Source organism: Oncorhynchus gorbuscha, linkage group LG07 (assembly GCF_021184085.1).
Source record: "Oncorhynchus gorbuscha isolate QuinsamMale2020 ecotype Even-year linkage group LG07, OgorEven_v1.0, whole genome shotgun sequence".
Lineage (NCBI taxonomy): Eukaryota > Metazoa > Chordata > Actinopteri > Salmoniformes > Salmonidae > Oncorhynchus > Oncorhynchus gorbuscha.
The window spans coordinates 1864390-1877949 of NC_060179.1; the positions used below are offsets into that span (position 1 = coordinate 1864390).

At 45.0% G+C, this 13560-nt stretch overlaps 1 protein-coding gene and 1 pseudogene across 2 annotated transcripts in view; one reads left to right on the forward strand and one right to left on the reverse strand.

Moving 5' to 3' along the window:
* Positions 1-13560, forward strand: part of LOC124039437 (cytoplasmic protein NCK1-like) — a 96830-nt gene that overhangs the window by 69383 nt on the left and 13887 nt on the right. The gene's annotated exons all lie outside the window — the stretch shown is intronic.
* LOC124039438 lies at positions 4595-5610 on the reverse strand (annotated as a pseudogene).

Genomic DNA, 13560 nt, shown 5'->3' on the forward strand with positions numbered 1-13560 from the left:
TGGACAGAGTGATGTAGTTGATGAAGATGGGGTGTAACAGGTGGGTCTGGACAGGGTGATGTAGTTGATGAAGATGGGGGTGTAACAGGGGTCTGGACAGGGTGATGTAGTTGATGGGGGTGTAACAGGTGGGTCTGGACAGGGTGATGTAGTTGATGGGGGTGTAACAGGTGGGTCTGGACAGGGTGATGTAGTTGATGGGGGTGTAACAGGTGGGTCTGGACAGGGTGATGTAGTTGATGAAGATGGGGGTGTAACAGGTGGGTCTGGACAGGGTGATGTAGTTGATGAAGATTGGGGGTGTAACAGGTGGGTCTGGACAGGGTGATGTAGTTGATGAAGATGGGGGTGTAACAGGTGGGTCTGGACAGGGTGATGTAGTTGATGAAGATGGGGGTGTAACAGGTGGGTCTGGACAGGGTGATGTAGTTGATGAAGATGGGGGTGTAACAGGGTGATGTAGTTGATGAAGATGGGGGTGTAACAGGTGGGTCTGGACAGAGTGATGTAGTTGATGAAGATGGGGGTGTAACAGGGTGATGTAGTTGATGAAGATGGGGGTGTAACAGGGTGATGTAGTTGATGAAGATGGGGGTGTAACAGGTGGGTCTGGACAGGGTGATGTAGTTGATGGGGGTGTAACAGGGTGATGTAGTTGATGAAGATGGGGGTGTAACAGGTGGGTCTGGACAGGGTGATGTAGTTGATGAAGATGGGGGTGTAACAGGTGGGTCTGGACATTCAAAATTGTATAATAATAAGCCAGTCCTGCAGGCTCCAGTTTTATCTTATCTTGATTATTGTCCGGTCGTAAGTGTGGCAAAGAAAGACCTAGTGAAGCTGCAGGTGGCCCAGAACAGAGCGGCACGTTCTGCTCTTTGTAATCGGAGGGCTGATATAAATACTATGCATGTCAGTCTCTCTTGGCTAAGAGTTGAGGAGAGACTGTAGCATCACTTCTTTTTATAAGAAACATTAATATGTTGGAAATCACACACATCTCTGACACACACACTTACCCCACCAGACATGCCACCAGGGGTCTTTTCACAGTCCCCAAACCCAGAACAAATCCCAGGAAGAGTACAGTATTATATAGAGCCCTTATTGCATGGAACTTCCTTCCATCTCATATTGATCAAATAAACAAATGTAGTGATATGTAGGCTATTTGACCCAGATAGTGTGTATGTATTGATGTGTAGACTATTTGACCCAGATAGTGTGTATGTATGTAGTGATGTGTAGGCTATTTGATCCAGATAGTGTGTGTGTGTATTGATGTGTAGGCTATTTGACCCAGATAGTGTGTGTGTGTATTGATGTGTAGGCTATTTGACCCAGATAGTGTGTGTGTGTATTGATGTGTAGGCTATTTGACCCAGATAGTGTGTGTGTGTATTGATGTGTAGACTATTTGACCCAGATAGTGTGTGTATGTATTGATGTGTAGGCTATTTGACCCAGATAGTGTGTGTATGTAGTGATGTGTAGGCTATTTGACCCAGATAGTGTGTGTATGTAGTGATGTGTAGGCTATTTGACCCAGATAGTGTGTGTGTGTAGTGATGTGTAGGCTATTTGACCCAGATAGTGTGTGTATTGATGTGTAGGCTATTTGACCCAGATAGTGTGTGTATGTATTGATGTGTAGGCTATTTGACCCAGATAGTGTGTGTATGTAGTGATGTGTAGGCTATTTGACCCAGATAGTGTGTGTATGTAGTGATGTGTAGGCTATTTGACCCAGATAGTGTGTGTATGTAGTGATGTGTAGGCTATTTGACCCAGATAGTGTGTGTATGTAGTGATGTGTAGGCTATTTGACCCAGATAGTATGTGTATGTATTGATGTGTAGGCTATTTGACCCAGATAGTGTGTATGTATTGATGTGTAGACTATTTGACCCAGATAGTGTGTGTGTATTGATGTGTAGACTATTTGACCCAGATAGTGTGTGTGTATTGATGTGTAGGCTATGTGCCTTTAATTGTTTTTGTTTAGTTCTGTCCTTGAGCTGTTTTGTGTAGACCCCAGGAAGAGTAGCTTCTGCTTTTTGCAACCGCTAATGGGTTCCTAGTAAAATACCAAATAACCTCCCTCCCTTTCTGCTTCCTGCCTTGGCCTCCTCATTCCCTCCCCTCCCTCATTCCCTCTCTCCCTCCCCTCCCTCATTCCCTCTCTCCCTCCCCTCCCTCATTCCCTCTCTCCCTCCCCTCCCTCATTCCCTCTCTCCCTCCCCTCCCTCATTCCCCTCTCCCTCCCCCTCCCTCATTCCCTCTCTCCCTCCCCTCCCTCATTCCCTCTCTCCCTCCCCTCCCTCATTCCCTCTCTCCCTCCCCTCCCTCATTCCCTCTCTCCCTCCCCTCCCTCATTCCCTCTCTCCCTCCCCTCCCTCATTCCCTCTCTCCCTCCCCTCCCTCATTCCCTCTCTCCCTCCCCTCCCTCATTCCCTCTCTCCCTCCCCTCCCTCATTCCCTCCCCCCTCCCTCATTCCCTCTCTCCCTCCCCTCCCTCATTCCCTCTCTCCCTCCCCTCCCTCATTCCCTCTCTCCCTCCCCTCCCTCATTCCCCTCTCCCTCCCCTCCCTCATTCCCTCTCTCCCTCCCCTCCCTCATTCCCTCTCTCCCTCCCCTCCCTCATTCCCTCTCTCCCTCCCTTTCTGCTTCCTGCCTTGGCCTCCTCAGCGAGGGAGCGGAAGCTCTAATTTGAGACACATTTCTCCCGAGGAGCAGCAACAGGAAGTGAGGGGGAGGCAGATGGCCGGGTCTGTTGAAGAACAGCTAGCTCCGTAAACCTGATAGACAGACAGAGGAAATATCCACACCACCATTTGGGGCGGCAGGTAGCCTAGTGGTTAGGGCGTTGGGACAGTTCCCGAAAGGTTGCTGGATTGAATCCCCGAGCTGACAAGGTACAAATCTGTCGTTTTGCCCCTGAACAAGGCAGTTAACACACTGTTCCCTGGTAGGCCATCATTGTAAATAAGAATTTGTTCTTAACTGACTTGCCTAGTTAAATAAAAAAATATATAAAATTGTCTGCTGGATAGATCACAACTACTGCATTAGTCTATAACCCTAGGAGAAGTCTCTCTCTGGGATAACCCTTAGACAAGTTGATATAACCCTAGGAGAAGTCTCTCTGGGATAACCCTTAGACAAGTTGATATAACCCTAGGAGAAGTCTCTCTGGGATAACCCTTAGACAAGTTGATATAACCCTAGGAGAAGTCTCTCCTATAGGATAACCCTTAGACAAGTTGATATAACCCTAGGAGAAGTCTCTCTCTGGGATAACCCTTAGACAAGTTGATATAACCCTAGGAGAAGTCTCTCTCTGGGATAACCCTTAGACAAGTTGATATAACCCTAGGAGAAGTCTCTCTCTGGGATAACCCTTAGACAAGTTGATATAACCCTAGGAGAAGTCTCTCTCTGGGATAACCCTTAGACAAGTTGATATAACCCTAGGAGAAGTCTCTCTCTGGGATAACCCTTAGACAAGTTGATATAACCCTAGGAGAAGTCTCTCTCTGGGATAACCCTTAGACAAGTTTATATAACCCTAGGAGAAGTCTCTCTCTGGGATAACCCTTAGACAAGTTGATATAACCCTAGGAGAAGTCTCTCTGGGATAACCCTTAGACAAGTTGATATAACCCTAGGAGAAGTCTCTCTCTGGGATAACCCTTAGACAAGTTGATATAACCCTAGGAGAAGTCTCTCTCTGGGATAACCCTTAGACAAGTTGATATAACCCTAGGAGAAGTCTCTCCTATAGGATAACCCTTAGACAAGTTTATATAACCCTAGGAGAAGTCTCTCTCTGGGATAACCCTTAGACAAGTTGATATAACCCTAGGAGAAGTGTATATATATATATTTTTTTTTTCTCAGGATTTTCGTAAATTCTTCCGCAACCTCATTTTCATATCAGGCGTCCCCACATGGGGTCGCGACCCTTGGTTTGGGAACCTCTGCTGGACACTGTGAGGCCACCATCCCTCTCTGAGGCTGAGGTTTAATACACAGAGAAAGACTGGCTGGACAAAATGCTGATTCTTAATGGATTAAAAAGGCTGAACAATGATCATCAAATACAAACGGATGAATGATTGGAACCAGATTATAAAACATGAATGTCAGATTATAAAACATGTCTGTAACAAAAAACGGGTGGAAAAGCTGAACATTTATAAAAACAAATCCCAAAACGTGATCATTTATCAAGTCCGTAACAAAGCAACACAATGTGTCTTTCATGTCAACCGGAAACAAACACTTGTACAACTAATAGGTGTTCACATGACAGGAAGTTGGTGAACAGGTTAATTGAGGAGAACAGGCTTGTGGGTAATGACTGGAGCTGAATCAGTGGAACGGTATTAAATATATCAAACACATTCTGATTGGTCCCAGAAACAGGAAGTTGGTGAACAGGCTTGTGGGTAATGACTGGAGCTGAATCGGTGGAACGGTATTAAATATATCACACATGGTTTCCATGGTTTCCGGGTGTTTTATGTCATTCCGTTTGCTTTGTTTCCGGACATTTCTATGAGCCATCCTCCCGTCAGCAGCCTCCTGTGATTCACATGTCCTCACTGTCAAAGGACTCGGAGCATTGGAGAAAGATCTCCTCATGGTCCCTCATAGCAGACAGACACACATCCTGGTTATGTTCTGGTTTTTTCCACCATCTGAGTCTTGACGAAACGCATGATGTCCTTATAGATCTCCCGGAGCTTGTCCCCACACTGAGGAGAGGCCAGGACAGGACTGTGGTCTGAAGTGGAGTCCATCTCTTTCTTCACCACATCATAGGCATGCTGAAGCAGGTCCTCTTCATAGCTAGAAGGAGAAGAGGCTCTCTGGCTGTTTGCCTGAGTGGAGGGCTGGAGCGTGAGGTGGAGGTGGGTGTCTGGAACAGGATTAGAGGGTGTCTCTGCCGGCCCTTCCCAGCCCAGGGTGCTCTGTTTGGGGGGACAGGTCTGGTAGACTGCCCGGCGCTCTGGAGAGAAGCTATCCCACAGGCCTGAGATAGCTTCAGTTACTACAGCCAGACCAGTCTGTCCCGGGCTCAGCACACCGCTACAAACCAACTTCTCCAGTGTCTGTCTGTAGAACAACAAGTACCCTTCAAACTCTAGGATGTTGGTTAGAGAGTTGGAGGTCTGAGAGGGGGCGAAGTCATCCAGAGTCTCCTCCGCAGAGTCTTCCTCACTGGTCTCAGTCAGGTCCTCTCCGTCAGCCCCGCCATAACGTCTGTGGCCACCAGGTCTTCTGGAGCGCAGGGAGCTGCTGTGTGACTGCAGCCTCCGGTACTCTGACCTCACTTCATCCAAGATGCAACGGCCCGTCGTCATTACCGAGGAATATCCCTTTCAGTAGCATCAGCATCCTGCTCTTTGAGAAATCCTTAGTCCAATATCTTCCACTTAGCATCTTGTTGGATGTGGGACAGACCACGGTGTTGAGTGTCTCGAACAGGGTGGCCAGGTTGGCCCGGTATCGGGCCTGCAGAGCCCGTCTTCTCTCCTTCTGGTGCTGCTCCGTGTCCCGTTTCCTCCGGAGTCCGGTCGGACCGGTACAACCTCGTCTGGACATCCTTTTTGAAATCTTTTCTAAATGCGTGTTAACAAACTGTCAATGTTTTCTGTTAAAACAGGATGTAGCTACATGAACCTCGGTAATGGGGTTTTACAACCGTAAAGTATTTAGGTCAATGATGCCAACGTAGCAATTTGGTTTCTAGATTTAGCAACAACAACAAACATATAAACTGCACAGAGCAACAAAATGTAGCTACTTTAAAAAAATATATATTTTTAACTTTTAGCAACTTCTGAAAAGTGTCTCAAACGCTAAAAACATATTTTTTTCCTCTAAATGACACAAAAAATGATGTCCTCAGTCACAACACAAGTGTCTGGCTGCAAAAGTGAGTTGTGAGTCAGGAGAAGTCTCTCTATGGACTAACCCTTAGACAAAACCCTAGAAGTCTCTCTACGGACTAACCCTTAGACAAAACCCTAGGAGAAGTCTCTATGGACTAACCCTTAGACATAACCCTAGGAGAAGTTTCTCTATGGACTAACCTTTAGACATAACCCTAGTAGAAGTCTCTCTATGGACTAACCCTTAGACATAACCCTAGGAGAAGTCTCTCTATGGACTAACCCTTAGACATAACCCTAGGAGAAGTCTCTCTATGGACTAACCCTTAGACATAACCCTAGGAGAAGTCTCTCTATGGACTAACCTTTAGACATAACCCTAGGAGAAGTCTCTCTCTCTCTATATATAGTTATGTATTTTTCCTCGCCCTGATCTCGTCGACTTTATTGTCCATGGACTGAACAGTAGCGAGTATTATACTTGGAAGCGGTGGATGTCATGCCTCCTGAGTCGCAGCTGAGGAGCAGTCTGGGATAAGTGGAAATGTTTTGTGGGGTACGAACAAAGGATCCAATTGAGGAAAGTCATATTTCTGGGTATCGATTGGTAGATGGGTCAAATATTTATTTTTAAAAAGCTGACACTGAATATACCTTTTTGAGTTTTTAATTAGGCTTTGGATGGTGTGTCAATACACACAGAAACTAAGAAGATACAGGAATCCTTCCTAATTCAGTTGCCAGAGAGGAAGGAAACTGCTCAGGGATTTCACCATGAAACTAATGGTGATTTTAATACTGTTTTAATGGCTGTGATAGGAGAGAACTGAGAATGTATTAACAACGTTGTAGCTACTCCGTAATACTAACCTAAATTACAGTGGTGCAAATCTAACACATCACTGAGTACGGCTTTCCATATTTTCAAGCATTGTGGTGGCTGTATCATGTCATAGGTATACTTGTCTTCAGCAAGGCATGGTGAGTTTTTCAGGATAAAAGGAAACAAGTAGAGCTAAGCACAGGCAATATCCTAGAGGAAAACCTGGTTGTCTGCTTTCCAACAGACACTGGGAGACAAATTCACTTTTCAGCAGAACATTAACCTACAACACAAGGCCAAATATATACTGGAGTATCTTACCAAGAAAACTGTGAATGTTCCTGAGTGGCAGAGTTACAGTATTGCAAATGGCTTTCTAGAAAATATAAACAACAAACCAGACAGAGCAAGAATAATGAGCAAATGTTTCACAATCCACGTGTGGAAATCTCTTTGAGATGTTCCCAAAAAGACTCACAGCTGTAATCTCTGTCAAATGTATTTCAAGCACTTATTGACCATTAGAGGAAGGGGAAAAGGAGGGACAAGAGGAGGCGGGGGGACAGGAGGAAGAGGCTTTGGCTTCCTTCCTCAATGACCACCGCTCAGTGTTTCCTCTCGCCTCACTTTTCTTAGACAATAAGGCTGTTTCCTCATTTCCTCCCTCTGCTGCTGCCTCGGCCACATTGTTCTCAACACCAATATACTGGTTACTTATGCTATTATGCACATAGCAACACGGTCTAGGAAAAGACGCCAATTCAACAGCGCACTGATGTTTCAGAACATGTGGACAGGGACTGCTATCCAACGTCGGAGAAAACACATTTTTTATAATATTACAGTTGAAGTCGGAGGTTTACAAACACCTTAGCCAAATACATTTAAACTTTGTTTTTCACAATTCCTGACATTTAATCCTAGTAAAGATTCCATGTTTTAGGTCAGTTAGGATCAACACTTTATTTTAAGAATGTGAAATGTCAGAATAATAGTAGTGATTTATTTCAGCTTTTATTTCTTTCATCACATTCCCAGTGGGTCAGAAGTTTACATACTAATTGAGTGTATTTGGTAGCATTGCCTTTAAATAGTTTAACTTGGGTCAAACGTTTCACGAAGCCTTCCACAAGCCTCCCACAATAAGTTGGGTGAATTTTGGCCCATTCCTCCTGACAGAGCTGGTGTAACTGAGTCAGGTTTGTAGGCCTCCTTGCTCGCAAACATTTTTTCAGTTCTGCCCACAAATGTTCTATGTGATTGAGGTCAGGGCTTTGTGATGGCCACTCCAATACCTTGACTTTGTTGTCCTTAAGCCATTTAGCCACAACTTTGGAAGTATGCTTGGAGTCATTGTCCATTTGGAAGACCCATTTGCGACCAAGCTTTAACTTCCTGACTGATGTCTTTAGATGTTGCTTCAATATATCCACCTATTTTCCCTCCCTCATGATGCCATCTATTTTGTGAAGTGCACCAGTACCTCCTGCAGCAATGCACCCCCACAACATGATGCTGCCACCCCCGTGCTTCACGGTTGGGATGGTGTTCTCTGGCTTGCAAGCCTCCCCCTTCATCCTCCAGACATAACGCTGGTCATTATGGCCAAACATTTCTATTTTTGTTTCATCAGACCAGAGGACATTTTATGACTGTTGGGTGGTCCCATGGTGTTTATACTTCGTAATATTGTTTGTACAGTTGAACGTGGTTCCTTCAGGCGTTTTGAAATTGCTCCCAAGGATGAACCAGACTTGTCGGTCTATAATTATTTTTTCTGAGGTCTTGGCTGATTTCTTTTGATTTTCCCATGATGTCAAGCAAAGAGGCACTGAGTTTTAAGGTAGGCCTTGAAATGCATCCACATGTACACCTCCAATTGACTCAAATGATGTCAATTAGCCTATCAGAAGCCATGACATCATTTTCTGGAATTTTCCAAGCGGTTTAAAGGCACTGTCAACTTCTGGCCCACTGGAATTGTGATACAGTGAAATAATCTGTCTGTAAACAATTGTTGGAAAAATGACTTGTGTCATGCACAAAGTAGATGTCCTAACCGACTTGCCAAAACTATAGTTTGTCAACAACAAATCTGTGGAGTGGTTGAAAAACGAGTTTTAATGACTCCAACCTAAGTGGATGTAAACTTCTGACTTCAACTGTATGTACAGTATGTAGATCGGATCTATATCTTCAACTGTATCTATATTCTGTAGATCTGATCTATCTTCAACTGTATCTATATTCTGTAGATCTGATCTATATCTTCAACTGTATCTATATTCTGTAGATCTGATCTTCAACTGTATGTTTATTAGTGCTGAACCAACTAATTACAGTAGGACATGTCTTAGTGATGACCATCCCCACGGCCTTCACAATAGACAGGCGCCAATCAGACCGGTGTCTTGTACACCAGGAAATATAGAAGAAATCTCGGTCGACCAACAGCCTATTGACCAAACAATGGACCATTCTGCAACACGGGGTCGTGACTGTAGAAGGTTTTAAGGTCAGGGTCGGCCCTAGTGACTGTAGAAGGTTTTAAGGTCAGGGTCGGCCCTAGTGACTGTAGAAGGTTTTAAGGTCAGGGTCGGCCCTAGTGACTGTAGAAGGTTTTAAGGTCAGGGTCGGCCCTAGTGACTGTAGAAGGTTTTAAGGTCAGGGTCGGCCCTAGTGACTGTAGAAGGTTTTACGGTCAGGGTCGGCCCTAGTGACTGTAGAAGGTTTTAAAGTCAGGGTCGGCCCTAGTGACTGTAGAAGGTTTTAAGGTCAGGGTCGGCCCTAGTGACTGTAGAAGGTTTTAAGGTCAGGGTCGGCCCTAGTGACTGTAGAAGGTTTTAAGGTCAGGGTCGGCCCTAGTGACTGTAGAAGGTTTTAAGGTCAGGGTCGGCCCTAGTGACTGTAGAAGGTTTTAAGGTCAGGGTCGGCCCTAGTGACTGTAGAAGGTTTTAAGGTCAGGGTCGGCCCTAGTGACTGTAGAAGGTTTTAAGGCGTATCTGTTGGAGTGGTTTACAGAGCTCAGTGGTAGCTCTGACGAAGGACGTGAGGCCGATACGTTAGCTAAATTAAGTGATACTGGCAAGCGCAATGTGCACCTTTTTCCTGATCTATCGCACAGTCCCATACATTGGTGTTATTGTTGCTTCCTGAGATGAGTAGAGTACTTTGATGAATCAATACCATTTTAGATCACGTTAGGACAGGCGTTTTACACAACCAGGCTTATACATGACTATTAGGACTGGAACAATACAGCACAGCCCTGACAAGCTCAGACACGTTGACATCACGACAGACACCCCAGATGCCCTAGAATACCACCTCTTATCTTAGTCCAGTGTCATCCTCCTATCACTCCAGAGGATACCGACTACCATAGACCACCATAACTAGCTGATATTAGCGGGGGTGCGGGCGGGTAGGTGGGATGGTTGGGGATGCCAGCCAGGCAAACAAAGTGATCAGTCTCGGGCCTCATGCTATTTTAATGCAAAGAGGTTGTTTTGAATAGTGGAGGGAAAAAAATATATTCCCTTGATGTCCAGTGTGATAACACTACTGTCTCCTCTCTCGTTCAGTTGAAGTTGGAAGTTTACATACACCTTATCCAAATACTTGTAAACTCAGTTTTTCACCATTACTGACATTTAATCCTCATAAATATTCCCTGTCAGTTAGGATCACCACTTTGTTTTAAGAATGTGAAATGTCATAATAATAGTAGAGAATTATTTCAGCTTTTTTTTTTTTTTATCACATTCCCAGTGAGTCAGAAGTTTACATACAGTCAATGAAGTATTTGGTAGCATTGTCCATCAGCTTCTCCATGTGGTCTCCCTAAAGACTGGTTATCAGTTTAAAGACTGGTAGCTTTTTGTCTAGGAGTCTAGTACGGCCTTATAGAGGGTAGCTTTCTGTCTAGTACGACCTTATAGAGGGTAGATTTCTGTCTAGTACGGCCTTATAGGGGGTAGATTTCTGTCTAGTACGGCCTTATAGGGGGTAGATTTCTGTCTAGTACGGCCTTATAGGGGGTAGATTTCTGTCTAGTACGGCCTTATAGGGGGTAGATTTCTGTCTAGTACGGCCTTATAGGGGGTAGCTTTCTGTCTAGTACGGCCTTATAGGCCTTATGACTTTACTTTTGACCTTTTTTAGTTTTGAGTTAACAGGGTCTGTTCTCAGGGCCTGTACTGACCTGTTGTTTTCTCACTGTGCTCTGGCTCTCTCCATGTGGCTCTCTCCATGTGGAGTCTAATGATGGGGTCTACCTGCCTGGCCTCAGTTCTGCTGGCTCATCAAACTACCATGGGAATGGCTGTCTGTCAGCTGTCTCTGTCTGTCGGTTGTCTCTCTGTCTGTCGGCTTGCTGTCTGTCAGCTGTCTCTGTCTGTCGGTTGTCTCTCTGTCTGTCGGCTGGCTGTCTGTCAGCTGTCTCTGTCTGTCGGCTGTCTCTCTGTCTGTTGGCTTGCTGTCTGTCTGGCTGGGTCTGGCTGTCTGTCAGCTGTCTCTGTCTGTCGGTTGTCTCGCTGTCTGTCAGCTGTCTCTGTCTGTCGGTTGTCTCTCTGTCTGTCGGCTTGCTGTCTGTCTGGCTGGGTCTGGCTGTCTGTCAGCTGTCTCTGTCTGTCGGTTGTCTCTCTGTCTGTCGGTTGTCTCTCTGTCTGTCGGCTTGCTTGTCTGTCTGTCGGCTTGCTGTCTGTCTGGCTGGGTCTGGCTGTCTGTCTGTCAGCTGGCTGGGTTGCTCAACAACAGCCTGAAGGGGTAATATAGACTAGCCGGCTCAGTGTGGCCTAAATAGCACCCTATTACCTATGGGCCCTTGTAAACAGTAGTGCACTATGTAGAGAATAGGGTGCTATTTGAGACATAACCACAGACCTCCTCACTTCTTCACAGACCAGACGGTCTCTGGTTCACCCTGTTACCAAGGACACTCCTTCACAGACCAGACGGTCTCTGATTCACCCTGTTACCAAGGACACTCTTTCACAGACCAGACTGTCTCTGGTTCACCCTGTTACCAAGGAGACCTCCTCACTCCTTCACAGACCAGACGGTCTCTGGTTCACCCTGTTACCAAGGACACTCCTTCACAGACCAGACGGTCTCTGATTCACCCTGTTACCAAGGAGACCTCCTCACTCCTTCACAGACCAGACGGTCTCTGGTTCACCCTGTTACCAAGGACACTCCTTCACAGACCAGACGGTCTCTGATTCACCCTGTTATCAAGGACACTCCTTCACAGACCAGACGGTCTCTGATTCACCCTGTTATCAAGGACACTCCTTCACAGACCAGACTGTCTCTGGTTCACCCTGTTACCGAGGAGACCTCCTCACTCCTTCACAGACCAGACTGGCATTCTGCCAGACCAGTGACTCAAATAGCTGCCATCCGGTCCCACATCACACTAGAGGCTTCATTCCACGTTGTACTGACAGTTGACATCTAGTGGAAGGCGTAGGAAGTGCGAACAGATCCATATCTTACTGGGATGTGAATAGGCGATGAGTTGAAAATCAACCAGCCCCAGAATTTCCACTTCCTGTTTACAAGTTTGCTTGCCCTATGAGTTCTGTTATACTCAGACATAATTCATACAGTTTTAGAAGCTTCAGAGTGTTTTCTATCCAATACTAATAATAATATGCATATATTAGCATCTGGGACATTAGTAGGAGGCAGTTCACTCTGGGCACGCTATTCATCCAAAGTGAAAATGCTGCCCCCTATCCCTAAAAGATTTTTTAAAAGATTTAAACTTTCTAGCGCAGGTGTTCCGCTAGCGGAACCCCTCAACAACATTCCACTGAAAAGGCAGTACGCGAAATAAAAAAATATTTATTTGTAATATGTAACTTTCACTCATTAACAAGTCCAATCCAATATGAAAGGTAAACAGCTTGTTAATCCATCGTAAAGCACTGTAAGATCGCCGCCAAGTCAAAAAACACAGCCATTTTTCCAGCCATTAGATAGGAGTCACAAAAAGCATAACTAGAGATAAAATGAATCACTAACCTATCAGAACACACTCAAAAGACATCATGTTACACAATACATGTATGTTTTGTTCGATAATGTGCATATTTATATCCAAAAATCTCAGTTTACATTGGCGCCTTGCGTGCAGTAATGTTTTGATTCCAAAACATCCGGCAATTTTGCAGAAATACTCAAAATAAACATTGATAAAAGATACAAGGGTTATTCACATAACTAAAGATAGACTTCTCCTTAATGCAACCGCTGTGTCAGATTTTAAAAAAATGGAAAAAGCATAATCTGAGAACGGCGCTCAGAGCCCAATCCAGCCAGAGAAATATCCGCCATTTTGGAGTCAACAGAAGTTAGAAATAACACTCAATATTCACTTACCTTTGATCTTCATCAGAATGCACTCCCAGGAAACCCAGTTTGACAATAAATGACTGATTTGTTCCATAAAGTTCCATCATTTATGTCCAAATAGCCACTTGTTGTTAGCGTGTTCAGCCCACTAATTCATCTTCATGAGGCGCGAGCACTTCGTCCAGACAAACTCGAAAAGTTCCGTTACAGGTCGTAGAAACATGTAAAACGATGTATGGAATCAATCTTTAGGATGTTTTTAACATAAAACATTAATGTTCCAACTGGAGAATTCCTTTGTCTTCAGAAAAGCTCTTGAACGAGAGAACTCTGTCGGGGGCGCGTGTCACGAGCCTGAGACACTCTGCCAGACCACTGACTCAAACAGGTCTCATGAGCCCCTCCTTTATAGTAGAATCCTCATTCAAGTTTCTAAAGATGGTTGACATCTAGTGGAAGCCGTAGGAAGGTGCAACT